We start from the raw sequence: 10,614 nt of genomic DNA on the forward strand, positions 1-10,614 counted from the left end.
GATATAGGGGAGGCTATGTGCATGTACACAGGCAGGGAATATATGGAAAATCTTTATACCTTCCCCTCAACTTTGTCATACACCTAAATCTGCTCTAAAAACATAAGAGAGAGAGAGATACAGAGAGAGAGAGAGAGAGAGAGAGAGAGAGAGAGAGAGAGAGAGAGATGAGCTAATAAGCCATGGAAGAAATTTTGATGTATCTTGCTAATTGGAAGAAACCAATCTGAAAGGCTGTAAAATGTATAATTCCATTTATAATATGGATTTCAAGAAAAAGCAAAAATACAGACATTAAAAAAACTCAGTGGTTTCCAGGGCTTTAGATGGAGGGAGGGTGTTTGAATGGATAAGGCACAGAACATTTTAGGGTAATAAAGTTTTCTGTTGATATTGTAATGCTGATTGTATGACACGGCATGTGTCAAACTTACAGAATTTAAAAGCACAAAAACTGAACCTTAAATATACAAATTAAGCCATATTAAAATATTGGGGAAATCCTATGATAAAATGTATAATATGACAAAACAATCTACCTGTATTACAAATCTATGAAAGAACCTTACCATAAAGGGCAGGGGAAAAGGTATTGACCTAAGTAACTTTGGAAATGAGCGGGGTCTTTAAGATTAAAATAAATATGAACAGTTCATATGCATTGTACTCTAGTAAATAACATTTTTTTTCAGGAGGTACAGAAGAAAAATTCTAATACTATATACATGTATGTTGGAATTGAAAAATCAAATAAATGTACTAAGATAGTGGGAGCCGTTTCTCACCATTGGGGTGGAAGGTTCCAAATGAGCAGGGAAAAGAGGCTAGAATCATTCACGTGGTAATGAATTAGAGTTGAAGACATCAACTGTTTGAACTCATGCTTAGCTTAAAACTACACAATAATAGGGCTGCCTGGATGGCTCAGTTGGTTGAGGGTCCAAATTTGGCTCAGGTTTGTGAGTTTGAGCCTCGCGTCAGGCTCTGTGCTGACAGCTCAGAGCCTGGGGCCTGCTTCAGTTTCTGTGTCTCCCTCTCTCTCTCTGCCCCTCCCCCATTAGTGCTGTCTCTCTCAAAAACAAATAAACATTAAAAAAAACTACACAATAATAATCATAGATACATGTGAGTTTATAGGTTAGTAGTCACACAAGTGTTTCCCTTCTGTCTCTACTTAGAAGCAAGATGACCTCAGTAAGAGCAAATACACCTAGCACTGAGATCTTGATTTCTAATGTCACATTCTTATAAAGAAAACTATCATTTTATGGAGAATTCACCAATTCTAAGTAGAAGGCAAGAATTTTACCAGAGCCTGGAACATTTTGAACTGCCAGAAAGTAAAGAAATTCTTTGTAAAAACTCCACAATACTGAATTCCCTCAGCTTTTTTATAAAAATAATAATAAAATAAAATAAAATAAAATAAAATAAAATAAAATAAAATGACCACAGCTAACTAAAAATCATATGGAACTACAAAAGACCCCACATACCTAAAACAAACTTCAGGAAGAAGAATGAATTTGGAGGCATCACACACCCTGATTTGAAAATATATCACAAAGCTACAGTAATTAAAATAGTCATAAAACAGATATATAGACCAATAAAAGAGAATAGAGAACCCACCCAGAAACAAATCCACACATTTATGGGCACCTGATCTTTGACATGGGTGTCAAAAATATACCATGGGTAATAGTCTCCAACAAATGGTGTCGGAGAAACTAAATATCCACGTGCATAAGAATGAATTGAATTTTTCTACACTATATACAAAAACCAACTCAAAATGTATTCAAGACTCAGATGCAAGACCTCACATTAAAAAAAAAAACACCTAAAAGAAAACATAAGGAAAAAGCTTGATGACATTGGTCTTGGCAATGATTTTTTGGATATAATGCCAAAAACACAATCAACAAAAGCAAAATAAACAAGTGGTTTATATCACACTTAAAAGATTCTGCTTATAATATGAAAGAAACAACAGAGTGAAAAGGCAACTACAGAATAGGTATAAATATTTGCAAGCCATGTGTCAGATAATACATGGGTTAATTCCAAAATATATAAGAAACTCCTACAACACAATGGTAAAAGAAAACCAAACAAAACTACAAACTAATAATCTGATTGAAAATGGGCGAAAGACTTGAATAGATATTTATCCAGAGAAGACATCCAGGTAGACAACATGTTACATTCAGCATAACTATTCAACAGGAAAATGCAAATCAAACCACAAGATACTGCTTCACACTTGTTAAGATGACTAGTATCAAAAAAAAAGGGGAAAAAAAAGATAGCAGGTGTCGGTGAGGATGTGAAGAAATTTTAACTCCTGTATATTTTTGGTGGAAATGCAAAATGGAGCAGCCACTGGAAAACAGCATGGAGATTCCTAAAAAAATAAAAAGTAGAACTCTCATATGATCCAGCAATCCCATTTCTGGATATTTACCTAAAAGAATTGAGATCAGATTCTATAAGAGATACTAGTACTCCAATATTCATCGCAATGCTTTTCAAAATATCTGAGATGTGAAAACAACCTATATGTCCATTGACAGATTAACACATAAATAAAATATTGTTATGCATACAGTGGAATAGTAGCCTTAAAAAGAAGGAAATTCTACAATATGCAACAACATGGATGGGCCATGAATAGATTATGCTAGTTGAAATAAGCCAGTCATAGAAAGACAAGTACTGCATGATTCCACTTATATCAGGTATCTAAAAAAATCAAACTTATAAAATCAGAGTAACATGGTGTTTGCCAGAGGCTGGTGCAAGGGGAGATGGTGAGTTGTTAACCAACAGGCATAAAGACTTAATTATACAAGATTAATAAATTATAGAAATCTACTGTGTAACATTGTCCCTATAGTATTGTATACTTAAAAATTTGATAAGGGGTTAGATCTCATGCTAACTTCCTATCATAACAAAATAAAATTTAAAAAAATTAAGTAGGGCTACTAATTAGTAGATCAAAGTAGGCTACCTTATTTAAAATACAATTTAGTTGGGACGCCTGGGTGTCTGAATCAGTTAAAGCGTATGACTTCGCGGCACAGGTCATGATCACATGGTCTGTGAGTTCAAGCCCTGTGTCAGGCTCTGTGCTGACAATTCAGCACCTGGAGCCTGCTTTGGATTCTATGTCTCCCTCTCTCTCTCTGCCCCTCCCCGATTCACTCTTCCTCTCTCTCTCTCTCTCTCTCTCTCTCAAATATAAATAAAAAACATTAAAAAAATTAAAAAAAATATGTTACAAAATACAAAGTAAATAATTATCAATAAAATAATAAATTCATAATAATTTAAAAATAACAATGAAAAAAATTGGTAATGATTGAGATATGTCATAGGAACACAGGAGCAAATTAAAAGAGCTCTCAGTGACCAAAACTAAAATAATTTTAGCAACAAAATATAGTATTATTGAATTACAATTCAGAGTGTAAATTTTTATTATTTCTATTTTATTAATAAATGATTGACTAAATCAATAGAATAATGCATCCCCTTTTGCAGATGATTTCCAAATAATTTATATAGATACTCTATCCTCACACTGTTGGAGGTTAACTCCCCATTCCTTAACATGGGCTGCACATAGTGACCTCATTCCAAGGAGTACAGTGCTGAAAGGAGAAAAAAGTAATCTTGCAGTGGAGAAACTTAGAAAAAGCTATCTTAGCCATGTGATGCAGATTAACATCGGGGTGCCTGGGTGGCCCAGTTGGGTGAGCAACAGACTCTTAATTTCTGCTCAGGTCATGATCTCACATTTAGTGGTACAGAGCCCTGCATCAGGCTCCTCACTGACAGCGTGTGGCCTGCCTGGGATTCCCCCTCTCTTCAGCCCCTTACCCAGTCTCTCTCTCTCTCAAAATAAATAAATAAGTCTTAAAAAAAAAAAGATTAATATCAACAGTGATAAGTTATGCCAATAGAATGTACCCTAGACAAAATGTGATGGAAGACCTCTGTGGTCTTCCTCCCCAAAAGACATAATCTTTGCCTAAATTATGTAAAAAAACTGCATTAAATATATTCCAATTGAGGGACAGTCTGTAAAATATATGACCAGTACTCCTCAGAACCGTCAGTTATCAAAAACAAGGCAAGTCTGCAAAACTCAGACTTGAAGACCAATGAGATGAGACTACTCAGATATAATTGTCTTATTGTTTCAAACAGCTACAGATTAAATTCTAGATCATAGTTGGAGGTCCTGGAAGCTCCTGTTAGCTCTGCGGGTATCATGACGTGAAGCCAACTCACCAGGCAAATCATCATTTCCTTAGATAGAAGTTCCAATGTCTTCATATCCTTAATGATTTTTTTTAACTTTTTTTTTTTTTTTTTGAGAGAAAGAGAGACAGTGTGTGAGCCGGGGAGAGGAAGAGAAGGAGGGAGACACACAATCCAAAGCAGGCCCCAGGCTCTGAGCTGTCCACACAGAGCCGGACATGGGGCTGGAACTCACAAACCACGAGATCATGACCTGAGCTGAAGTCTGACGCTTAACCGACAAGCCACCCAGGTGCCCCCCACCCCCCTTTAATGTTTTTTTAACTCACTCCTTGATGGGACCATTGTTCTTGAAGTCACTGTTTTTTCAGGCCATCCTGAAAAAAAAATAGACTAAATCATATATTGTGTGGTTAACTGAAAACACAGATCTATAGTACTAAAAGACAGGTGACCACAATACCTCTTTAGCATTTATCTCCAGGAGGATATATACCAGCAGAGTTAGGCTGAGTATCTTTCAAATGCATTTAAAGTATTCCAGAGATGCTTTGCTGATCCATTTAAAACTCATCTGTGTTTTGTTGTGACAAAGTAAATACCTGAACACATTTCACATGTATATTTTAGTGCAGACTAACTGATGGTCTGACTACTATATGTTCACAATGCTGCCTGCTTTTAAACAGCTTCCAGGGAATGTTAAGAATAGAAAATGCCAAACTGCAACTGAAGCTACAAAATGATATTCTCATAGTTTTGAGTTTTGTCCACAGGTAAGGAAATAGATGCATTGTTAACAAGACACAACAACCACAGTTTTTTCTTCGCTTTTTTTCTTCTTTTCAATCTTTTAAGATTTCTGAGCTCAAACATTATCTTAACTGTATTTTTTAAATGTTTATTTATTTTGAGAGAGGGAGACAGAGAGAGCAAGGGAAGGGCAGAGAGAGAGGGAGAGAGAGAATCCTTATCAGGCTCCACCCGGTAAGTACAGTGCGCTATGTGGGGCTCAATCCCAAAAACCATAAAATCATGACCTGAGCTGAGATCAAGAATGGGACACTCAACTGACTGAGCCACCCAGGTGTCCCATTAACTTTAAATTTTACTGTGTTATATGACAGAAAATTCAAGCAGCATAAGAAAAAAGTACTTTAATATCTGGTTATCCAATGAATTTTATAGAAAAAAATCTTTGTTTAGAATAACAAAAAGAAAATTCTCTGAATACAAGATGATGCATTGATGGTATGGTTTATGACTTGATAGAAAAAATATTATATATATGAGTTTAAATTAATAAGAATTTAAGGGTTTGTGTGTATTTTTTAAATGTTTTTATTTATTTTTGAGAGAGAGAGAGACAGAGCATGAGCAGGGGAGGGTCAGAGAGAGAGGGAGACACAGAATCTGAAACAGGCTCCAGGCTCTGAGCTGTCAGTACAGCGCCTGACGCGGGGCTTGAACCCACGGACTGTGAGATCATACCCTGAGCCAAAGTCGGATGCTTAACCGACTGAGCCACCCAGGCGCCCCAAGGGTATGTGTGTATTAAGACATGAAGGAGAAGAAAGAGCAGGGCCATTGTATCTTATTTCTCTAGAAGAGGAGAAGGAACATAGCTGAGTAAGACAGCAGAATGGCTAAAGAAACTGTACGAGCATGGATACCTAATACTGCTTTGCATCTCTTGCTATGTGATATTATCAGCAATTCTCTTGAAACCTGCTTTGCAGTAAAAGCTTGAAGTAAATTCTGCTACTCATGCCACATCTTTGTGTGGGTTTTAGAAGACTGCTTTTGCTTGTAGTATAAATCAAGACTATGGATGGCTTATTGGTTATTTTTTGTTTGTTTATTCCAAACATGAAGAATATCCCCCAAAACAGAATAGGGAAAGGCACCCAGAAAAGGCAGATAGAAGGTACTGGCAACAATAAATTTATGTTCCTGAGGAACGTGAAGAAATCTTGAGGAAGTGAACCTGCCACTAGAATTTTATTCAATCTTACCTATATACTAAGTGTCAGAAAGATAGAAACACTGGGCTTATATATCATTTCTTCCATGTGTTTAGATATGCCTACCATGACATATTTTAATACTGTGTATATATAACAACGTGATATACTTAATACTATGACATATCTAGGCAACTACTCATTGTATTTCTACAGGCATTATCCTCTGCTCTTCTACGAAACATTTCAAATTCGAAGACTTCAAACTTTCCTTCAAGGGCTTGCTTAAATATGTGTCTTGTGATGATGTTAATTCTTTTATTAACATGAAATTCTATTTCTAAATCTGTTACTCATTCCTAATGTTAGAAGCCCTGTGAATTTATTTAAAATTGGAATTTTTTAAGTACACCTACCTTCTGTCATACCCTTTCACTACGAAGAACCATTTAACCTCAGTTAAAAAAAATAGTCTTCAGGATGTGGACAAAGAAAAAGCCCTCTGTAAATAAATTTATGGTTGTGAAAATTAAAGAAAATGTGTTTTCCTGATATTTCCTTTATAAAATCTGAAGTTTAGATTTTTAAAGACATGGCCTAATATTAAATCAGAGACTGCACAGCTCAATGAGTAAAGGCAGAATTAGCGGTAGAATCTGCCTATGAAGAAAAAAAATATATATCACTAGTCCCTCTTTTCTCCTGTATGAATTTGTTTGATTTTGTGTTACTTTGATAATTAGTTGAAAACCATCTGGTAGATTTTTGTAATTTTGAGCTAATAAAATATATTTGAAAACCTCACTCTGAGTCAAGCTTAGCCTGAGATGTGATTTGTTTCATGATGTGGGTGTGTCAATTGATAGAGCCGCTCACCATTCAAACAAAACATGTACCTAACAATGATGAAGCAATGGCACTCCTAAAAATATACCTAAGGAGCATGAGTGACAATGTCCACCACGAGGCATGTATAAAAGAGTTCATAAGAGTTTCATTGATAATTGCCAAAACCTGGCAACCACTCAAATTTCCATTAACATGAAAATGGAAAGAAAATAGATTGCAGTATATTCACTCAAAGAAATATTACTCAGTAACACAAAAGAAAAGCCATGGATTCATATGACATACATGATCTTATAGTATAAGTAAAAGAATGCAAATTTTATAAAGTGTGTGATTTGTAATTGCATTTATACTACATTAAAAAAAAGCAAAGGTAATTGATGGTGATAGGAGACAAAACAGTGGACACTTATGGGTGGAAGGAAGGACATACGAGAGTACTCTGCAGTTGTTAGAATTCTTTTATATCTTGATCTAGGATGTGTTTATACACACACACACTTTAAAATTAAAGTCTACATTACCTTCTCATTTTTATAAATGAGGAAAGTAAGACTTAAGGATATTACACAAATGCCTGTGGCCTGACTGCCAGCAAGTGGCAGAATGGGTTCAAACAATTTATAATATTGAGACATGTTTGAAAATGCCATTTTAAAAATCAGAATCTTTAATGTTTCAGGGAAAAGTATTGTCTTAATTTTACTTTTATCAATTTATTCTTTAATTCAAGTATAATTAACACACAGTGTTATATTAGTTTAGAAAACAAATCATTTTTAATACTCTATCCCACATTGCCAATTACATTTAACTTTATCTAAATTTGTAAGCATAGCAAATTGTCACTGTGTCCTGTGGTTTCAGACAGAAGCAATTTAGAGAGGTTTGTTCAACTTAGTTACATTTGCAAGATGTTTATTTAGCAAGTCGAGTTTCTTTGACAGATGTATTTGTATCAGCTCAGGACAATTTTCTATTAAAAATGAGTTTTAATGTTTCCTAGTTATAGCATCCTGAAACCTATAAAATACAAAGATTGTATTTCTATGATTATTTGCATTCATTTCTGCAACACTTCTGCACACATTCATTTTTTCCTTGAATTGCATTCATACTGTCAATACACTTATTTTGTCAGTCTGTAGGCTAGTGTATTTTTAAAATAGCCTAAATGCATCTTTTTTATTTCCCTATTATTTATGTATTTAGTGTTCTACTGAGAAAATATTTTTATGTTTATATTTGTCAACATATGAAAAAATTACTTAGAGCTTGAAGATCCATATAGTTGAATATAAAAATTACATATAATTTTGATATTTGAACCAATTTAACATTGAATGACTATTTTTAGATAGCTCTCTGAACTGTGTTGACAGCTTATGCAGACAGCTAACTGATGGCTGTGTCCTCACAAGGTAGAGAAAGAAAAACAGTTAGCTCTTTGTGTCTCTGCTTATAAGGGTACCGACACCATCATGAAGATCCCACCCATATGAACCCATCTAAATCTAATTACCTCTCAGAGTTCCCAAATCCTAATACCATCACATTGATGTTTAGGGCTTCAACATATGAATTTTGGGGTGACACAATTCAGTCCATAGCAATGGTTATTACAGAATCTGTGGCACATAATTTAACAGTCTTTTCCTGCTTTTCCTTTAGGTGAGTGGTGTTTTTGAATAACACTTTAAATGCCTTTTCACTGAGTGTTCAGTTTTGTTTGTCATATTTGTAAAACACTCCACGGATCTACAGAAAACAATGTGATACTCATTACATAAGTTATCAAGAAATTTTAGTTCATATTCTTAATTTAACTGGCATCATTACACAAGGGTGCACAAACTATTGATAAATTGTAATGAGTTTATCAAAGATGTGTATTTCCTTATTGTGCATATAATTATGTGCAAGATGCTAAGTGGTGTTTATATTTTAAGAGATTGTAATTTTAAACTGCTGTCAATTTTCCATTATTATGAATGGTTGGAATTCCAGAAAATATGCTATTATATATATATATAATATATATATAATATATGTATATATAAATGTATGTATGTATATATAAATGAATATATGTATACATTGTATACATATGTATGTATGTATATATAAATAAATATATAAATATATATGACACAAAGATAGAATACAAAAAGGAAAAGAAACTACCTTAAACATGCTTTTAAATTGTTGATCTAGAGTTGTTTTGTAATTGGATGTTAGTTATATAACATTAACATTTCCTTTTAAATTAATATGCAAAGGTCCTTTTTGCTGTTGTTTTGTTCAAAACTAGCACAGATATGTACATATATTTACACTGAAGAATTTTTAGTAAAACACTATGTGACAACTAACACCATGAATATGATAACCAGATGAGTTAAAAATAAAGTTTGGGAATTGGGATATGGTGATATTGCTAAAATTCACTTGATTCCTATAAAACTCAGCAATAACAGAGGAAAATGTCTCCCCAAGATATTATCAAAAGTGGAGTCAGAACATGGCAGAATAAGAACATTCTATATGCCAGAGTGGCCTTCAGCTAACCTTTAGATACCTATATTTTTAAAATATTTTTTCCTGCTCTTTTCAAGTTAAGCATTATTACTTAAATATTGCAGGGTAGGCAAAAAAAAGTATGTTTTTCAGAGATTTCTCTAACTTCTTTAAAAACAGGATTCTAAAGAAAATTATTTGCAAATGATAAGTTTTACAATGCATCTCTATATTTTTTATGTTTACTTTTAATTGCATTGAGAATTGGTACGTAATTAAATAATATTTAAATGTAAAATAATATAATGATTCCTTGTGGGTTTTTTTTTTACATTTAAATATTATTTAAGTATGTACCAATTCTCAGCACAATTAAAAGTAAACATTATTCAAATAGAACTACAATTTGTATGGAATATTGCCTCATAACATTTTTGGAGGTGATTTCTACAGTCTTCCAAACTCACGATGAGCATTTTCACCTCTGCTCTTTTGCGCATATTGTTTTCTCTATCAGAAACATTCTTCTGCTTTTGTCTTCCCAGTAACTTCTATTACTTGAATTCCTTTAAAGTGAAGCCTACTTTTGATTAGTGTATATGTTTCAGATAACTGTTAACAGGGATAAAAAGGTGGGAGCCCTTGCCTCAATAGAGGCTAACTCTTGAAAGCAGTTTATGTTCCATTTTATCTGAGAACACACTTTTATTCCATACTTCCCCTTTTTCTATTCTGCTGTCATTCCTCCTAAGATTGAAAGTATCTGTTGGTCGCAAGCTCCTTGACTAGAGAACCTGACCTAAAGAAGGTTAAATTATTTTCCACATGAATTAAACAATCCTTCTTTTCCTAGCCCTTTTGCTATCTCCTCTCAACTTCAGATGCCAGGTCCATATTGTTCATGAGAATTCTGTGATGCAAATTAACCTGGTTCTTTATTTTTCCCTCTGCCAGATAAAGATTTGGAATTGTAGATCGTCTCAGTCCATTCTGCTCCATAACTTCTAAAATG

The sequence above is a fragment of the Prionailurus bengalensis genome, chromosome D4 (assembly GCF_016509475.1).
Source record: "Prionailurus bengalensis isolate Pbe53 chromosome D4, Fcat_Pben_1.1_paternal_pri, whole genome shotgun sequence".
Classification (NCBI taxonomy): Eukaryota; Metazoa; Chordata; class Mammalia; order Carnivora; family Felidae; genus Prionailurus; species Prionailurus bengalensis.